At 41.3% G+C, this 18992-nt stretch overlaps 1 protein-coding gene across 10 annotated transcripts in view; it reads left to right on the forward strand.

The window, feature by feature from the left end:
- JARID2 (jumonji and AT-rich interaction domain containing 2) overlaps nucleotides 1-18992 on the forward strand; it is a 216542-nt gene that overhangs the window by 94146 nt on the left and 103404 nt on the right. The window lies entirely within an intron of this gene.

Consider the following 18992-nt stretch of genomic DNA (forward strand, 5'->3'; position numbering starts at 1 on the left):
TTCAAAGGAGATGCAGACAAGCTTAGATGACAGGAGCTAGAAAGGAGTTTAATTTTATTTCTTTAATGCTTTACCCAGTTATTGTCTGTCGCTTAAAAAAGCAGTGGTGTCCTGAGAGGTGAATATAAAGTGTGTCTCTTTCAGATTCACTTAGACCCTTACTTGAAAAGGCTTTGTCATGCTGGCTTGAGCCTTGAAAGTGATGACTAGCAGGATTCAGATTTCTGGGCAAGCTTACAGTTTTCTCTTCACTCACAAGAGCTTATTTGTTTCTTTATGGAGGTTTATGGCAGTTCCTTTTAGGCATGTGCATAACTATACATGTGCTAATGCATTAAAGCAGCAGCTGGGTGCTTACTTGGTAGGTTATTCATATTTATATGTAGCTTGTGTTGTTGATGTGGTGAGTCAGATTTCACTGCGTTTTCACTGAGTGTTACTGCCGACAAGGCAGAAACCAAGAGGAATGGCTGGATGACTACAGGCAGCATGATAGAGTTACTGTATTGCATAAGCAATTGCAAACTCCTTAATGTGATTAAAGAAGACCTCAGACTTCCGAGTTCAGTAATAATATCAAATACTGATCTGATGGGAAGGGGCATCTAGCTTTAAGAGCAATCCATTAATAAACTTGGAGGTGTACACAAAACAGTGCTGGCTTTTTTCCCTCCAACACCTCTGCATCATTGATCTTCTGTCAAACACAATTTCTCTTGGAAAGTTTCTTATTCTATTGTGGGGGTTTTGTTTAATCAAAGGAAAAAAGTCTAAAGGCATGGAGCACAGTAATTGTGTGTTAGGAGGCTTTGATGATGTGCCAGGTTACAGGATGACTGAGGTTTTTATGGTGTCTAGTTTCTCCAAAGGCAGCTTAGATAAGAACTGAGTTGGCTGGGAATGCTGTGTCAATGCAGGTACCAGATGTGGAGTATGCCATTGGCTTCCTCCGGCAGCAGCACAACTCGCACCTTCAGAGCTTTTCTCTTTTAGAAGTACATGATCAGTTGTTTGGGGGTTGAGTTTTTTTAACTGAGCCAGAATGATAGTCCATGTTGCTCTTTCTGTTTGCTAAATGATTATTAAAATGTCCTGTCTCAGCACTGCTCTATGTCAATACCACTGTCCAAAAGCTTTTTTTTTTTAGCCATTGATATTTGAAAGAATGTTTCGTTATGCAGAGAAGAAAGATTTGCAAAAGGGAGGATGGTTGATATTGCGCTGTGACATCAAGAAAATCAATTTAAACATGTAATTTGCTCATTTCATTAAAAAAAATGTAGTCATGTATTTTCAAATTCATGTGTCTCTATGGACTGAGAAAAAAGCAGGTCATCCTAAGAAACTACTGAGCTATTTTGAATTCAGGGAAATCGAATATTTTAAGGGTGAGTCCTAGATCCATGATTACATACTTTTGGGAATAAAAAATGTTTCCTTGTATGTGTCCGTCATTCCAACATTCAGGCCACCACCCTTGTTTTTTGGTCCTGTGTCCTTCTGATAGCTGAAGGGACCACAAACAACTAGGTAGCAGGATTTGATCTTGGTGCCACCATCTGTCATGCAGAGAGAATTTATTTGTTCTGGTTTTATAACTGTCATCCCTTAAATTTATTTATTCACAGACTTGCAACCTGCAATTTGTTTTAGTAGAAAGTACTTATTTGTAGCAATAGAGGAAGGTAAAAGATGAACCAGTGCCTTGCAAGAAGGTGAAGGTGTCTTTAAGAAGCTTGTAGGGATTTACAGTGGTTGAAGTTTCATAGACAGACACACTACAAAAGTTGCTTTGCCAATATTTGTGAAGCTACAACTAAACTTGTATGAAAATGATTGTCAATGGTGTTTCATCTGGTGAGTACAATACTATCATTAATGATTGGGTAGCTGGAATAATGGTGCCTCTTTGACTGATAGTGTGAAAAGCAAATTAATTTTAAATGTGAGAGATGAACCTATTAACCGGAGTCTTTTCAGTACTAAAGTTTCTGCAAGCTCTGAGATGTGCTGATCATGGCACAGAGACAATTAACTTCGATGCCTCTCTGAATAATAAAAATAAAATTTAAAATAAATAAAAATTCAAATTAGTTTTGGTGATTATACGTGTTATAATACCTTGGCTGTCTCTGCCTCACTATTAAAGATACTTGTTATCCTGACAATAATCCTGCCGTTTTCAGTTTGTGTCTGAAACCGTGTTACTTAAGTGGTTGCAATTAAAGAGAAAGGCAAGTGGGTATATTATGGTTGTCGTATCAGTGGTTATATTGCATGGGTGTTTATGTTGATCTGGGTATTTGCAGAGTATAGAATGACACCCTACAGTATGCCTTTGTTTCCTACGTGTTCCTCTCCATTATGTGGGAATATAAAATCTGAAGGAGGTGCTTCTGCTGGTTGTCAAGAAACCCTCTGCAGCCCTAAATGGGATACTGGAACTCTGATTATGGAAACAAGGTCGTGCGCTGGAAAAACCCAGAGGGATCCCTTTAGTGACTTTGATTACTGCTGCCTGTCATTTGCATTAGGATTTGCAGAATAGGGATTGGTGTTTGGAATAGTGATACCAATTTTCAGAGATCCTCGTCTAAAAGGAAAACTAATTCTCTTAGGAAATTGTTTTCTTCTTGTGTAGCTTAGAATGTGAGATAAGGCTATTAAAAAGGCAATGAAAGATGTAATTATTGCTTGCATTCTGTTGATGAGAGTATATCCAGTACCCTCAAAAGAGTATATCATAAAGCAAACTTTTATGACCTAAGATTTTAAATTCTGTTTTTCAAAACTTGTGATAAAGAAGAAATTTGTTATATGGAAGTACGTTTCTTAAATGGAAAAAGTGACTAAGTTGGCTTATTTGTTTGAGGTGGTTGGGTAATCTACAGAGATGACAAAGCAGACGTTAGAATTATCCAAGCAGATAGTGTATTTTCACCAGCTATACTTTGTCCTAGAAAGGTGTCATGGCAGTTTCCAAACATGTCAACCTGGTTGAGCTCATGGCAGGCTTTCTGGTTGAGAAATCAAATGTGCATGAGGGAATGCTTTGGTTCAAGGCAGAAGCTGGAAGTCTTGTTCATTAAGTAAATAAAGAGATGAGTAAAAATATGTGATTTTGCTGTCCTGAGAGATTTCACCTTACATTTAGGCTTGTTGAAGTCATTATGTATATTGTTTAAACAGAGAAGGAACGGTGTCAGCACTTTGATGGAGGTGGTGGTTGGACCATGCATGACTGTGGTGCCCCTTCCCCCCTTCACAGAATTGTTTCAGTTGGAAAAGACCTCCAAGATCATTGAGTCCAACCTGTGACCAAGCACCACCTTGTCAGTTAGACCGTGGCACTAAGTGACATGTCCAGTTGTTCCTTGAACACCTTCAGGGATCGTGACTCCACTACCTTGTGCTGATCTGCTTCTGCCCTCAGCCATTCCCACACAAAAGCTAATGTGACTTTTGTTGGAGAGTTGCTTTAATCTGTTTTCCACAGATTAAATAACTCTGCACTGAGAGGCAGGAACCTCTGAGAGCTCCTGGTGGGACCATGGTGCCAGACCTAGTGGCAGCAGCCTCCTCTGATAACTGGATCTGCCCATCCCTTGGCTTCCACACTGGCTGTTCAGGCAAGCTGGGGCAGGCAGCAGTGCTATCTGAAAATAGCTGGTTTTGTCATTGATGCACAGATTTTCAAGTATTTTCTGCTCGCTGCATGAGGTTTTCTGTTGATGCTCCCCATTGAGCTGTATTGAAATGAAGGTGCCCAGTGGTGGCCCAGTGGAGCTGGCTTCGTCTGACTTAAACTTTCCCCTGGCCATGTAGATGGTACTCCAGACATGGCATGAAAATAGCAACAGATGTGCTAGAAATGCCTAAAGACTCCTAAGCCGGGCGCTTCAGCTCAGTGCCCATGCGTTATCTGCCAAAAGGCAGGGGGTGGCAGCAGCTGCCAGTGGGGCAACCATGTCTTCTCTGGACTTAGACCATGTCTCTTCTCTTCCCACTCATGCAGATGAAAACAGAGCAGCCCTTGGGGAAGTGCTGTTGTTTCAACTGTGCCTCTCTGTGCCCAGAGCAATGTGCGTCTCCTTCCTTCCTGGTGCAGACACATAGGCTGGACCACTACTCAGGCTTTATTTTGAACAAGAAAGCAGCCCTCTTCATTCACTGTGGTGGTTCAGATATACTGATAACTTCATCTCTCTTATTTCTGAAGGCTGCAATTAAATACTGCAAGAAGGTTTTATGCTAACATTTGTCTAGGGAGCTTTTCACTCCATCAGTGATGTTAGATTGCATTTGTTGACAGTGGGTAATGTCTGTCAGTCTCCTAAGCTTTAGTAGAAGATTGTAAGTGTGCCAAGGACCCTTGTCTGTAAGTGGATTTTAAAAATGCATTTACAGAAACAGAAATAGCTCTTTCAACTTTGTAATATTTTCCCTTTACGTTCAGAGTAAACAGCCTTTTTGGCTAGTTTTAAACTGTGATTAAATATAGATGTTTTCAACTAAAAGGTTCAGAAAATATGCATTTGAGCAGATTTGTCATGGCACTCAACATCACTTTCACTTCGGTGCTTGCTGTCAAGTGAATTTAAAGATTAACAAATAAATAACAGGATGTTGGGGTTGGGCTCCATTGAAAATTTCCAAATCTCTTTTCCTTTCTTTGTTTGCTAGAATAGAATTAATTTTTGAGCCTGCCAGGGACTTGCTTGTTCATCGACTGGCACAGGTTCTTTTTTGCATTTTCCATCATCACCATTTATAATAAAATTTGCAGGTCAAATTACACCCTCACTGATGTTAGCCAGTTTGATTATGTCCAAACGGTGCTTCTGTCTTAATATAATTTCAATGTTTGGCAAGACTGCCAGAAAATTTTCTCTCACAGGACACCCATATTCCTTTTTCTCTCAAGTATAAGAGATGGGTAATTTTTTAACCTATGAAAGAGAGGAATTATATAATTAATTTTCTTAAAACTTACTTCATGACTATCTAAAAAGAGTTTTTGTTGCTCCTGAGTGCATTTGTAGTCAAACTAATTCTAAAAATAATCTTGCCTCCTGCTTCCCTGCATATTGCTAATTGTAGGTAATGGAAAATGAAAATGGCAATGAAGAGTCTGCAGAGGCTCTGCACAATCTGTAGCAGGCTGAGTTATTGTAAGTCTAAAATAAATAAGATGAGGAAAGGTGGGAAAGACTTTGGCAGCAACCTTTCACCTCATGTCTTGTGCGCTGGCTCTGCCATTTGTCTGCCTATGCAGTGCAGCCAGTTCAATGTACTAATGTGACAGAAAACTAACCAAGAAAGAAAATAATTTAAAAAAGAGGAGATAATTTTCTTCTAGTTTAATGTAATACACAGGTTCATGAAGAGGTCAAATGAGCACTTTGTGCTCTTTTGGTGGAAATGGGGGACTGGAGTACCTTGACTGAAAGCTGGAAGAGGAGGAGACGGGTCTCATCCCTTTTGATAGTAGCAAGCTGCTTGGTTTGGCACAGTCATCTTGTCTAACCACAGCCTTAGGATTGGCACAGTCATCTTGTCTAACCACAGCCTCAGATGCTAGAAGGGACAACAGTTGCCAGGAATAGGAGCAGAAAAAGATGCAACTTAAAAGTTCACTGAAAAGTACTTCACAACTGTAGGTTTTAGACTTACATTTCTCTTAAAAACAAACAAACCAAAAATCAACCCATTGCCAGCTGGTCAAGGGAGGTGATTGTCCCGCTCCACTCTGCGCTACTGCACCCTCACCTCGAACCCTGGGTGCAGTTTTGGGCTCCACAATGTAAGAAATATATAAATCTATTAGAGAGAGTCCAGAGGAGGGCTACGAAGATGATGAAGGGTCTGGAGAGGAAGCCATAGTGGCTGAGATCACTTGACTTCTTCAACCTGGAGAAGAGGAGACTGAGGGGAGACCTCATTGCAGTCTTAAAACATCTTCACGAGGGGAAGCGGAGGGGCATGGTATGTACAGTTGAAAGAATGGTGGTGGTTTTACCTCAGAGGATTGCCAGTTCTGTCAAAAATTGTACGTTTTGGCAATTCTAGTTTACTTACTTTAGAAATGAGAGTAAGACATACCCCTAAATCAGTCATTGAAATAGCATACTCTATTTTATTAGGAAAATAGGAATGTGATGGGAAATAAAATGCGTATCAGAAGTAAATGAAGAGAGAAGTTTCAGTCATACACACAGACTATGTAATAGTTTACTGTAGTCAGTCCTAGGGAACTGTATTTTCTGAAACTGTCTCTGCATGGCTTTGAATAAGGCTTTTGCTAATTTTTTTTACAGCTTTGAGCTCTTAGTGCAAGACTACATTTGTATAGTACTTTCAGAATATTAGAATATATTTTCGGTCTTCAAGGGGCTGTCTTGTGCCTTAGAACCTCCACAGCAGTTTTTCCTTGGCATGGGGACATTTTAGAAACAAATTGCTATGTGAAAGAGTTTGAGAACTATTTAGTCCAGCAGGGCATTTCTGAGGCCATTAGGCTGTGTTTAATTGGGGCAGGTGTCATGTGTGCTGTAAGCCTTATTGTGTCAACCCTGGCAGTAAAGTGGTTTTAAAAGAAAAAGCAGAGATTCTGAAACTGCTGATGGGCACAGTGGCAACTTCAACAAGTTGCCTGACACAGCTGCCAACATACTGTGCTCTTCACCTCAAATACCCTACATGATCTGTGATTTTAGGCTTTGACTTGTTAAGAATATGGGTTGCCAAATGACATGGATTAGGGGATCCTCGAAGTGATGTGGAGTAAACTGAAAATTTCACATTATTTTAGGTGTCATTGACCCCATTTGAATGTAGAATTTCTGATGAGAAAAGCAAGGAAGTCAGTCACCTTTTTGAGTAATGAAAACTCTTCAGGAATTAGTCATTCATTTCATGGCCTGAAGCGGTCTGGGAGATTGGTCTATGCTCTGGGCTCGTGCCTCCACATTTCAGTTTGGTTTCGTTGGGATATTTTTGATTTAAAATCTCCAAGGAACCATTCTGAAATAGCTTCATTCTTTAAGTTACTGATGATGATGGTAGATTCATCGCATAGTAGATACTTTCCAGAGCTTGTGGGTGTATGTTTTGTAAAAAATAAATATAGCTTAACACGTATACTGTTAAGTCATAGCAGATTGCTCTGCATAGTAATAAATGTGCATGCATTTTTAAATCTTTTCTGTTTGTGTGTCTGACCAGCACAGATTTATTACAGGCAGTTAATGTGATATTGTATTCAGAATTAGTTGAATACATGTTTTCAATAACCTGCCTTTGATGCCCTTTATTTCCCAATTTAAATGAATTTAATGCTGTTAAGGGGCAAGGTCCAGTCTAAGGTGTAGATATAGAAGCCTTGTGCTTAGGGTGACAAGGGATGACGTTGACAAGTGTAACTCACAGATATTGTTTCTGGTACATCTGAAGGAGTTTCCCTTTCTGAGAGCTAAAAATTGCTGAATTTCCACCCTTATCCATCCTGTTTTCTCCCCTTATGAGACTGTTAGTGAGCGTTGAAATTGCAGTCAGGACCGTGTGATGTTTCAGATGTGTCCACAAAGAGGCTAACTCATTCCAGATAAGCCTTGAACAGACAACATTCATTTTTTACTTTGCTCAGAATTTCCTGTGCTTTGTTCTGCATCTGTTTGTGAAAGACTGCGTTATCTTTGAAAGCCTTCATCTTGTTTTCTTTATTCAAGCTATATGCTAAAATGGAAAAAAGGGTAGAGCTGGAAGGAGCCCAGCTGGAGCAACCTGCCAAAGATCCCACAGCGGGATAGAGCTGGCAAACTCCTGAAACCTCATCAGCTGACCTCTGGTACAGTTTGGGAAGCCAGGAGATAAGCCACTTTTCCTGCAAAAGGTTTGGCAGCCTCAGCCAGCCCTTCCGAGTAATGCCCAAAGACCATGACCACACCATCATTTAATTTTATTTTTCTCCTCCTCTCATCCCTCACTTAGCTTCAGTAGTGGTTGACCTTAAAAAATATTTCAGTTCATCCTCTTCCTAGTCTCTCTCTCTCTGTGTGTGTGTGTGTGTGCGTGTGTGAACAGACATGTTAGAGGTAAACCACACCTTGACATGCTCCGTTTCAACTAGGTTGTCTCAAAAGCAGGTTCTTTGTAAAATACCTCCCTCAGACAGTGGTTGCCATCTCTGATGCTGTGAAAGGTGGAAGTATTTTATGGCCAACTGTTTTTAAAGATGCTCTGCAGAGCATCTCAGTGTTTTCATGTTATGCCTACTGTGTATGTGGAGAGTGAAAAAAGCGTAAAAGTGGTGAAAATGACACAGAGGGAGTACAGTTTTTTCCCTTCTTCACAACGTGGGAATTTTCTTTCTATTCTGGGTGGAAATGCTGTCACAATATTAGCAAGAGGGTGCTACAGCAATGATAGAAGCATGCGGTCTCATATAAAACATTGAGAAAAGGCATCTGGATTGTACTGGCGCAATACAGATGTGGGTGTGTTGGATGGAGAGGGTGGAAGAAGAATTTCATCCCCTTCTGTTTTTTCCTGACCCCTGCTCCCTTGCTGCAATGTTGAGATCTTGTTTCAGAGCCTCAGGCTCCCTCTCACTCTCTGACTCCACATGCCAGAAGGAAGTGATAAGGTTACACAGAGCCACAAACGTGAGGCATCATACAGGAGTGGGCTGGGGATGGTGAGAGGCATCTTCCTGTTACAGTCTGCGTGCAGGGCTTGATTTGCCTTTGCTTCTCTTGGTTCCTGTGGTGCATCTGTCTAGAAACATGCTGTTTCTGTGCGAAGGAGAAGAGTCTCAACTATTCTCTTGAATGTGACAATATACTAGACGGGGCAGTAAGCAAATAACTTTGTTTTGCCAAGATAATCTGGTGCTTTCTAGAGTAGTTGTTCTGCCTCTTTTCATCTCAGGAGGTCAGCAGCAATTACCTTTAGATGGAAGTCATGAATAAGGGATAGAAGTTACCAGAATGTGGCTTGAATTCCAAATCTTCTTGAAACATAGTTTTTGCTACTTCTCCCCCCCCCCAAAATCAATTGAAGATGGCCTTTTGTGCAACAATGAGGTCTGTGGTTAGGGAGTAGTTGTCAGGTTTTATTTAGATGGAAACCTGTCCCAGAAGCTTTACCTCATCTCATTGTCCTGCAGGGATGAGCTTCAAATGCCAGTTTACATTTGCCTGGAAATGACCTTCTCTAATTGAAATGAACAAGGCTGTCTTATCTAAGTAGATAAACACAGCCCATTTGCAATTGTAGATTTAAATGCACTCTTTCATAGATTACTTTTTCACAGTATGGCTCCATCCTTGAATATTCAAAGTCTCATTAACAACAGACCAGAATTGAAGAGTAAATGTTCTTTGTGAAAAAGAAGTTTTAGAGCTGCAAGCTGATGTTGATCTCTCCTAGGCTGCAGGAAGACTGGTACAAAGTCCCCTTTATGCCAGTGTGGAAGGCGCTCCAATAAAACTGGCATGCAAAGTCATGAAGGTTGATTAACGTTCACAGCATAACACAGGGTTATATACAAGTACTCTGCTCATAAAATAGAATAAATGGGCCGTTAGTTAAGGCCTTACTTAGCACAGAAAGCCACCTTTCTTTCTGTTGTGGATCCAGACTTCTGCCATTAATAGCCTGGAAAGCAGAATTTTTAGAAATAGTTGACTGATTGGAAAAATGAGTTTAAAAGGCTTTCTGCGAACTTGAATATTGGGGTTTATGGGGAGGGTAGTTTTGCAGTCTTTCAATTTCCCTGGCATAGTTGGATATCGAGATGCTGCTGAATTACCATCTGGCTGGATCAAAATTGTAACTGCTAGGTAATTTAAAGACTCTCAAATAATTTTGGACTCAGTGGGAATAGTCTCATGAAAACTAAATTTGCAGGGAAACTTAGAAAGGGACAGACTCTTGGGAGAAAGAGAGTCTGCTCTTCGGTCTGTGCTTTCCTACTTCCAGGAGAGATTCTGCCAGTACATACAAAAGACTCAAAAATTTTACCAAGGCTTTAGGAAAATAGCTTTCAGCTTTTGTTTTGTGACTGCTGTCCCTCCTGGCCTTTGTTGACCAGAGAGTAGACTGAAGGAGATGATGTTTTTCATGCCATCTGTTTCCCTTTACTCAGGTTGAAGCCAATGGAAAAAAAAAGTACTAGTTTGGTGTCCTCTTGTCACCAGAAGACTTCAGTTCCCTCAAGTGCTAAGCACGATAGGAAGGACCTCCCTAAACTGTTTGATGTGTTTGTTTGCTTTAAAATTGAATGCTGTTCTGCACTGGAAGGAAGAAGTTCTCAGCCCCAAGGTTTGGGAGCAGGTAGCAGTGGCAATTTAGCAGGATTTGGGGAATTCTTACAGTATGAAGAGGCGGGAAGTGCCTTCTATAGGGGGCAGATTTTGTCCTGACATGGCCTTTCAAGAGCAGAAGAGTATTTACACAGGTCCTGCTCTAACCCAGGCGGGGACATGCCAAATGAAAATACGACTTCAGAGGAATTAATTTACTAACATGTAAGAAAATTCTGCTTATTTCAAAAACATGCCCCATTCCCCTTGCCCCCCGACCCTGAAGCTTACAACTCAACTGACTATAGGTACTGTTTTGAGGGAAAAATGGGGTATGGGCCTTCCGATTGAGACCTCAAAACAGAGCTTGTGGCTTGGTCAATAACCAATGAGTTCACACATCTGAGAACTTAAAAGAAATAGGCTGCCTTAGTATTTAGTCAGAAACTACAGTGAAAAACAAAGGGAAAGCTGCTGGAACCTCTCAGTTTGCAAGAGCTTCCCACGATGCACACTTTCCCCTCAAAATTCACTCAAGTACGATCTATGTTTAAGACTACCCTAGCCACAGTTTTACTTTAGTTACTAACCAGCGATTTGCAGCAGATGTTGCTGAACACATTTTATGCCATCTCTAGAAACAGAGCATCACAAGTCTGCATGGGTCCCTGAAACACTGATGGGTGGCTTCCTTAGGAATTGCAGAGAAAGTGTTCCCGGTCCAAATCTAGCAGCGTCTGCTGCCGATTCCTGTCATGAGGGATATTCCTATGTGTACTGCTTGCTCTCTGTGAAATGTAGGTCAGGATTTTTAGCTCATAGGGCAAATAATTCTCGGATAATTCCAGTACTAACAATACTGAGTAATTAGGAGTATTCCCACTCTTTCTGTTTGCCTGAGCTCTTCATCCTTTGTTGTCATCCTTTTTCCTCCCTTTTAATAGGAAAGAGGAAAATGTGTTTTCCTGTTTCTCAGTGTACTTTTCCTCTTCAGCTACTTGTGGTTTTTTATTCTTTGTCCTCTTATTTTATGTATTCCCTTTGAAGCGGGAGAGTCTTTTCCTGTGCCATGCCATGCCATGAGGACAACTCCAGGCTGCTTGCTGCAGGCTCAGTGTTACAGCCATAGAGATCATAGATTTCTTTTTTTCCTTTCCCCCCCACCCCAACTCCTGGGCCATCCAGCCTAATGTGAGAACAGATTGGCCTTAGTATTTGGAGAAAAGATCTATAATAAGCACTGGGGACATGCTGGTAAAAAGCATCGGCATGGTATACCAGCTCTGTTGGAGTACTGACTGTACATTAATTCTCTAACTTATAATTAGCTATATTAAATTCCAATTTTCTGAAAGGAACCATTATCAAATAACACTCTGTTTGAAATCTCAAAGAAACATAAGGAATGAAAGCTTAGTCCTCTTATGCTTTCATCTTTCAGAAGCAATCCCTATCTCAACATCTTGACCTACATTTTCTTTTTACCCTCTCCAAGAAACATTGTGTGGATTTAATGTCTCAGAAGGGAGGTAAGGGGTTTTTTTAGTGCATGTGTATGTGTTGACATATAAAGTTTGGGGAAAACAATGAGGCCTTCATGTCCTCAATGACTTTTTTTGGTTTTAAATACTTTAAAGTGTTTTTCATAATATCTTTGAGGCCGATTTTAGCTTCAGAAAGAAATTAAATGTAAAAAGTCCAACCTGTTCTTTTACAAGTGGTCCACTTTTGTCAGTCTAGGTTCTGCCAAAGCCTTTCCTCATTTTACATGGTGGTAGGAAAAAAACTTGGATGTTGATTCCTGCTCACCACTTTCACCTAGTCATATGCTTTTTTTTTAATGATTAAATGGGATGGTTTGTTGTTGTGGTTTTTTTTTTTTTTTGTGTGTTTTGGGGTTTTTTTGGGGGGGTGGGTTGGTTGTGTTATGTTTAAAATTCTGATTTTTTTCACATTCATTCTGACCTTTACTATGTAGCTGTTTGGTGTTACTAATAAATAGTTGTACATGGGAACTGAACTTTAATGTGGGTGGCCTGACCATGCAAAGTTTGTCAGTGCTGCTTTCCCATTAGATTAGTCCGTCCTCTCCTGTTGGGAGGTATGCTTGATGCCATCCTCTCTGCTTCATCCCACCACATGGGATGTCCTGTCTTCTCCCACTGGAAAATATAGCCTTGCCCTGTGTGGGAACAGGTAGAATTGTTCTACCATTTGTTGAGTGTGGGGTTTTTTGGTGGTTTTTGGGGGACTGGTGTGTGTGTCTCTGTCAGCACTCTAAACACATAAAGTGCTAAATGCATGCTAAACATTAATACTACTTAATAGTCTTTGTAGCTTGAGAAACAGTGTAGGGAAGGAATGTTCCAACTCCAGGAAGACTTTGTTGTCTGAACTGTTTCAGTTTAATATGTCTCATCAGCTTTTTATAGGGTACTGTGAATGTACAGAGGGATTCCAGTTGTCCTTTCCCCTCTGCCTCTGGTATTGTCACATCATATTGAAATAGTTATATTATTGATAGTCAAAACATTGCATACTTTTGGCCCTAAATCGAGGAGGGGGGGGTTGACTGTAGTAATGCAGTGGTGAACTTCAGCATACACACAGCCTCTTGGGTATATTTTGAAAGCTCACTTACCTCTTTATCATATTTCTGTGCTGTTCCATTGCATATACCTCCCACCCCCTTGCTCCCATTTCTTTGATGCTGTACTTAAAACAAGAAATATGCTAATGGGTGTTTGCCTTCAATTACATGAATGCATGAACGGAAAATTCTGTGTAACGACTTCTTGTTTTAGGGGGGGTAAAACCCAGTATTCTTTAAAAATTGCAGGAAAATACTTGATCTCATTTGCTTCTTCAGAAAGATAAAATCATTAAATGCACATCAGTGTATAGTCTTGATTGTGTGTGTGTGGATGGTTGTTCCGAGGTTTCTATTAAGTCAGGAAGCAGCTAATGTTGTTTCACTTCCTCTTCTGATGACCTGAAACGTGAGCAAAAAAAGCTGCTTAATAGCAGCAGAACGTTTCATGGTGGTGGAATTTCTTTAACTCCTCCGGGGAGTGGTGTGTCAGGAAGTCTCCTTAACATTTCAGAAGCCCTCTCTCCAGCATCAGGTTTTCAAGTGGCTGGCCCCCTACCCCAGCTCTCATCTCTTCCCCCTGTGGTTCGCCTGTAGAGCTCACAAAAGGGAGGTGAAAGTAAGGTTAAGCTGCTGGTCTCAAGAGCTAGAAATAGAGATGGAAATTGCTTGGCTTATGAGGAGCGTTTCCTTTTAAAGGCTGCTACAGCACTGACATTTCATATGTCGATGCTTCAGAGGATTGCATTAATGCTGGCAAGAATCCGTTGTCCCTTCAGTTGAAATGGGACAACTGAATCTTGCCAGATACCGCATACAGTCTGGCAGGTGGGTGAAGTTTACGTTATCCAGTGCTTTTGAGGTTGTGTCGCTCTTGCTTTGGCCTGTGCACCATTCCTGCAGCGAGATCCTCAGAGGTCAGCTGATGGATGAGCATAGGATCCTCCTGCTTTACCCCCTCACCTGCTCTCCAGTTGCCGCAGCGCTGGAGCTGGTCTGGGAGGGCAGAGATTTCTCCTAAGCGTCTTCCAGCTACCGATTTATTTTCCCCTTGCACATGCACAGCAGGAAGACGGCTGAGGGAGATCCACCAACCTCTGTCACTGCTATCAGTGTGACATAGGAGATGGGCTAGAATCCTTACCTTGGGCAAAGGCTTAGTGCTCGAATAGAGGTGAAATGTCATAGCTCCCGTGCACACCTTTGTGAACAGATTGTTCATTCACGTCGGGCTTTCATATTGCACTTGTGATTTCAGTTCGCAGCACGTGGCCTAAATGCTTTACTGTCACGAGCCTCCTCTCCTCTGACTGTAACTCTGCAAACGGATTAGAGGGAGCTGAGTCGCAACAACAGAGCAGTTCTTCATCCTGAGCATGGAGTGTACTCCTCTGGCCTTTAATTTAAGTGAGGATATGATACTACTCACTTGTCTGCCCCTACAAAAAAAACCCCAAACCAACGAAACAAACTCAAAGCATCCAAAAAAAGGTCTGTTCCCTGAGAAGGGGAGAATACAGTTCTGCAACAGATTTCACAGAGAGACAGGTGGATTTTTTTTTTATTTGTATTGGCTTTTTTAAGCAATCTGTTTCTGAAAATATGTTTGAAATGCGTTTGCTTACTGTATGGTAAAAAAAATCTTTTTATGGCCACATTGCTGTTTCATGCATTCAAACCATGTCAAGTATTTTAAAGAATATGTCTTTATAATCAATTTAGCATGAATTTTCATTTAGATGAAAAACCAGTGGCAAGGAGGAAGGCATCCCAGAAGATCAAAGGCTGAGTTTTGGGAGCTTTCCAGGTGGTCGAATTTTTGTGTTGTTTTATGATGCCTTGTAGATGCTTTCTCTGAAAGAGAGGAAATAAATGGTATGCTGGGTAGATGGTGTCAGGGAGAAGGGCTGCCCTCAAGGAAAAGCAGCTCTGGTTTTGCCCTGAAGAGAGCTGCCTTTCCCAACTGGCAGTGAGGCACTGAGCTTCATGGATGAAATTTAGGGTTAAGGACAAAAGCCAGTGAAACCAATGGCTTAAAAAGAGGTGTTTGAGAATTGCTCAGATAGCTCTCTTCCCTCCCTCTTCTTGGGATGTCACAGGGCCTTAATGCTGGCCTTGTTGTCAAGCCTGCATTGAGGCTCTCAACAGATATGTGAGTGCTCAGGCTGGCAGGGAATTTGAGATCTGGCTTCAGGCAGTGCTGGTGCATCCCTGGTGTTGCAGGAGGCAGCCTGCCTCCCTGACTGCAGTCCATCCAGACTGCCTTGACCTCCCGGGCAGGGGAGGCCTGTTTGGCATGTTGCTGAAGAGGCTAGGGTGTTAAGTTAGAAGTGACTGGGACCTATTTTTTTTTTAAATCAATGGATATTTAATTGCTCTAAGCTCAGAGATCATAATTCAAGTGCTTAGTAGAAGGAGGTGACATGCCAGAGAAAAAAAAGAATCCTTGTCAGCAAAAGAGGTTGACAACTTGACTCCTGGAGCTGACTGATGGATGATCTCAGAGTTAGGGAGGGCATGTTCACTAAAAAGTTATTGAAAAAGTGGAGCGAAAGTAATTAAAGTGATTTAATTCAAATATCTGTCATATGTAACTTGAGTTCATGTAGAACACCTAGCATTTAGCTCAGTTAATTTTTCCCAGGACAGGACAAGGACTTTTCCCCTCCTTTTCTTTGATGGAAAGCTCAGAGCATCTCCAGTGAAGAGAGGGCTGAATCCATACCCATATCTGCTGGCTGCATGGGACAGTCACTGTTGCTGTGTCGCAGCAAACAGGATCTTCATCGCTTGTGTAACATGGGGGGGGGGGGGGGGGGGAAGGGGAAATTTGTGCTATCTGTCTGGAGGGCTGCCCGTGCTCCTGGCAAAAGTCATGAAAGGCAAATCCTCAATGACATGCATTGAAATATCAAATGGGACTATGCAATTAGAAGAATGTCATTCAGCATTTGCCTTTCATAGCTTTTGTCACAGAGGGGCAGAATTAGAGACAATTAAGCACAGGATAACCTCCCCAAAAGGGCTTTCTGGCACTTCTCTTGTGTTTTCTCCATCTTTTTTCCTAGAGCACATTGGTGTGCTTAGAACGCTCCTTCTCTTTGAGTCCACTGCTTTGCTTACTTTTGAGGTATATGTAGAAGGCAAGTCCTGCATTTATGTCTCTGATAATTTTGTTTAATTTGGTTTATTTGAGAAAGAAATAACTCAGGCTTCCTGATGCTGGCTGTCCAGGACACCGGTTCCAGAAATGGGCCTTTCTTCACCTCTGTCTGACAAGATCATAAACCCAGCCTGTTTGTGTGATCCCTCACCACAGATCGCTTGGAACTGTGCTCCATTAGAGGAAAAGCACGTAGCAAGTGTTTGTCAAGATGCTGTTTTGCTATCGTGTCTGGTTTCATGCAGATAGGCAGTTTTCAAATCATACAGTCTGTAAGGGTTTCCTAGAAATCATAACAAATATGGCCAAGCCTTGTTAAGCCTCTGGGTTTTAGCTGCAGGTTTCTCTCTTTTCAGGCTCACAAGTATTCATTGTAAGCCGTGAGACATTGCAGGCCTTTTTATTTCCCTTGTTGTTTTATTTGCACATTCATGTGTTGTATTTTCTTCCAATTAGCAGGCTCTTCCTTGCTTGACTGTTTGCCTTCACCTTCTTTTTTCCTCCTTAGTTTATACTCCGTGGAGACGCAATTGCTAATTTTTACTTTCTAGTGTAGAATAGCTGTTGTCTAGAGAAATGCTCTTGGCATAGCTTTTTTTCTCACGTTACTTAAAATACCAGAATGTCTTTTTTTAATTTTCTTTTTTCATTTTTACTGATCTGCCTAGTCCCTCGGTGCTGAGGTATGGGTATTTTTCAAGTGTGGATTTATTGTTCCTTTGTCCATCTGTACCTAGTGGAAGCTTAACTCTGAAACAGGGTGAGTGAGGTATGTCATGGATATGAGGTATGTGATGCTGAGGTGGGGGAAATAACTGACTGAAAAATGGGACTGCTACTGTTGTATTACAGTTAGGATGCCTCTGTAAAAGTGCATCAGGAGATGGAGGAATTGCCCTCACTTGGTGACATATAGGTGACAAAGAGTCGGTAACTTTTCACTTATCAAAGAGATAAAACAAAAAAAAAAAGGTAGAACAAAAAGAAAAAGAACAGAGCATTTTAAAATTAAATTATTTGTTTCATAGGCATATTGCAGGTTTTCTTTACTCTCTCCTCCCGTGGGATGTTACCCCACTGTTTTTCCATTCAGCTGTAAAATTCCCCAGGAAAGGCAGGATAAACAAGGCATGATGGTTTTGGCATAGAAGAACAATTTATTTGTATGTCAACGATAATTTTGTTAATACCCGAGAACTTAAACTTTTCTCTCTTACAGTAGTTATGCTGATATTTCATTTACTGATAGACTTGAAGTAAATGGAGACAAATTACACGTTTGTGGACCTGCTTGTGTCTGTAATTTCAAATAAAATGCATGTTTAACTCTTGTTTCCAGATTGCATATGTTACTACCAAATCAGAGAAGGTGTCCTGTAGGACAGACGTTCCTGGCATAGCTGCAAACCAAAGGGCACTTTTCTCCTCAGGAAGAAATAAAGCCACCCTGTCCAATGCCAAAATGAACACAAGGCACACATCACTGAGGGATTTTAATAGTAACAACCCTGTGTCTCATGTCATACTTACTGTCTGTACCTCTACCCACTCCTCACTGTGGAGACTGATCTTGCTACCTTTATTTTGTAGGTGAGTGAGCTGAGGAGCCTGGAGGGGGCACCTGCTTGGCAGTGGCTGCATCTGGACAGAGTCCAGATCCCTGCATCCTAACTAGGTTCTCTTCCTGGTGATGGTGTTCCCATGCTTGTGCTAAAGGCTTCGTACCCTCTTCCCCCACATCTCTCTGATCAGCAAAGGTCTATAGCTTGCATTTGGAGTCCTCTTGTTCCTTTGAAGCTTTCTGACTGTGGTCAAAGGAGGCTGAGGGACAGAGGGGGATGCAAGTTGTTGTATTCCCTGGTGCTAAAAAGGAATGCTTACGGTACCATAAAATTGGCTGTGTTTGTCAAAACTTGATCTTTACACAGCCTGGTACCTACTTACTGGAAAAGCTACTGCTCTCCCCTTATCATACAGCTCCAGGGGCAATTGGTAGGAGCTCGATAGCACAATGGTACAGTACAACAGATAATGAGAAGCTGGTTGGATGGTATACCTCAGCTCTCTTTCCTTCTCTCTGTGCTGCTTCATTCAGGACAGCCCTAGTTTTTAGGTTTTGGGGCACTCATTCTTCAGGTTTCCTCCCCCTACCCCCCAAAATCAAGAAAAACAGTTGGAAAAATTCAAGAGTTTGTATTTATGATTTTAAGCTGCTACTTAGCTCTCTGCATTTATAGGGAGGGGATTTAAGAGAAATCTGTTTGTTTCCTTAGCTTTTTTTGAGTCAGTATTACTGCTGCTCTCTCCTTCACCTGTGAATGAACACATACCTTGCTGCTCATCCTGTTGGGTACTCCTGTTCCCTGCCTCATCGAGGCCACACCATTGTGAAGCCTAGCCAATGACCTCCATTCTGCCTGATGAAGAATAAGGTGCCATGTCATTCCCTGGGGCAGTCAGGGGTTTGGAGTTTTCATTGTGTCCTTAGAAGCAGAGGAATGTCTTTAAGCAGAGGGGTGTGTCTCTTTGAATACTTTTTTTTTTTTTTTAACGAACCTAAAATAATAGAAGTATGAACAGGCTTCAGGTGAGGTTTTCCTGTGTGTATATATGCTACAGGCATTGGTAGACATTTCTGGGGGGCTTTTTTGGTTTCTTTTGTTTTAAATTTCTTTGAGATGCATATTTCGTAAGTCAAACTGAGGCTTAAAGTATGTCATATGACCTGGGGTAAAATTACATTAGGTTCATTTTTGAGTGTTATAGTCTTGTTTCTATGAGTTTAATACCCCACCTTAGCCCCATCTCAACTCCCCCAAATGAAAACAGAACAACCTTGAAAGTGTTGTGTTGAAACACCAGAGCAATCTAATTTTAATTGACACTGCTTTTGGGTAATGGACTAATGCAGGAAACCAAGTCACAAAATGTCTTT

The sequence above is a fragment of the Manacus candei genome, unplaced genomic scaffold (genome assembly GCF_025592945.1).
Source record: "Manacus candei isolate 608988 ecotype Guabito, Panama unplaced genomic scaffold, ASM2559294v1 h1tg000049l, whole genome shotgun sequence".
NCBI classification, from domain to species: Eukaryota; Metazoa; Chordata; class Aves; order Passeriformes; family Pipridae; genus Manacus; species Manacus candei.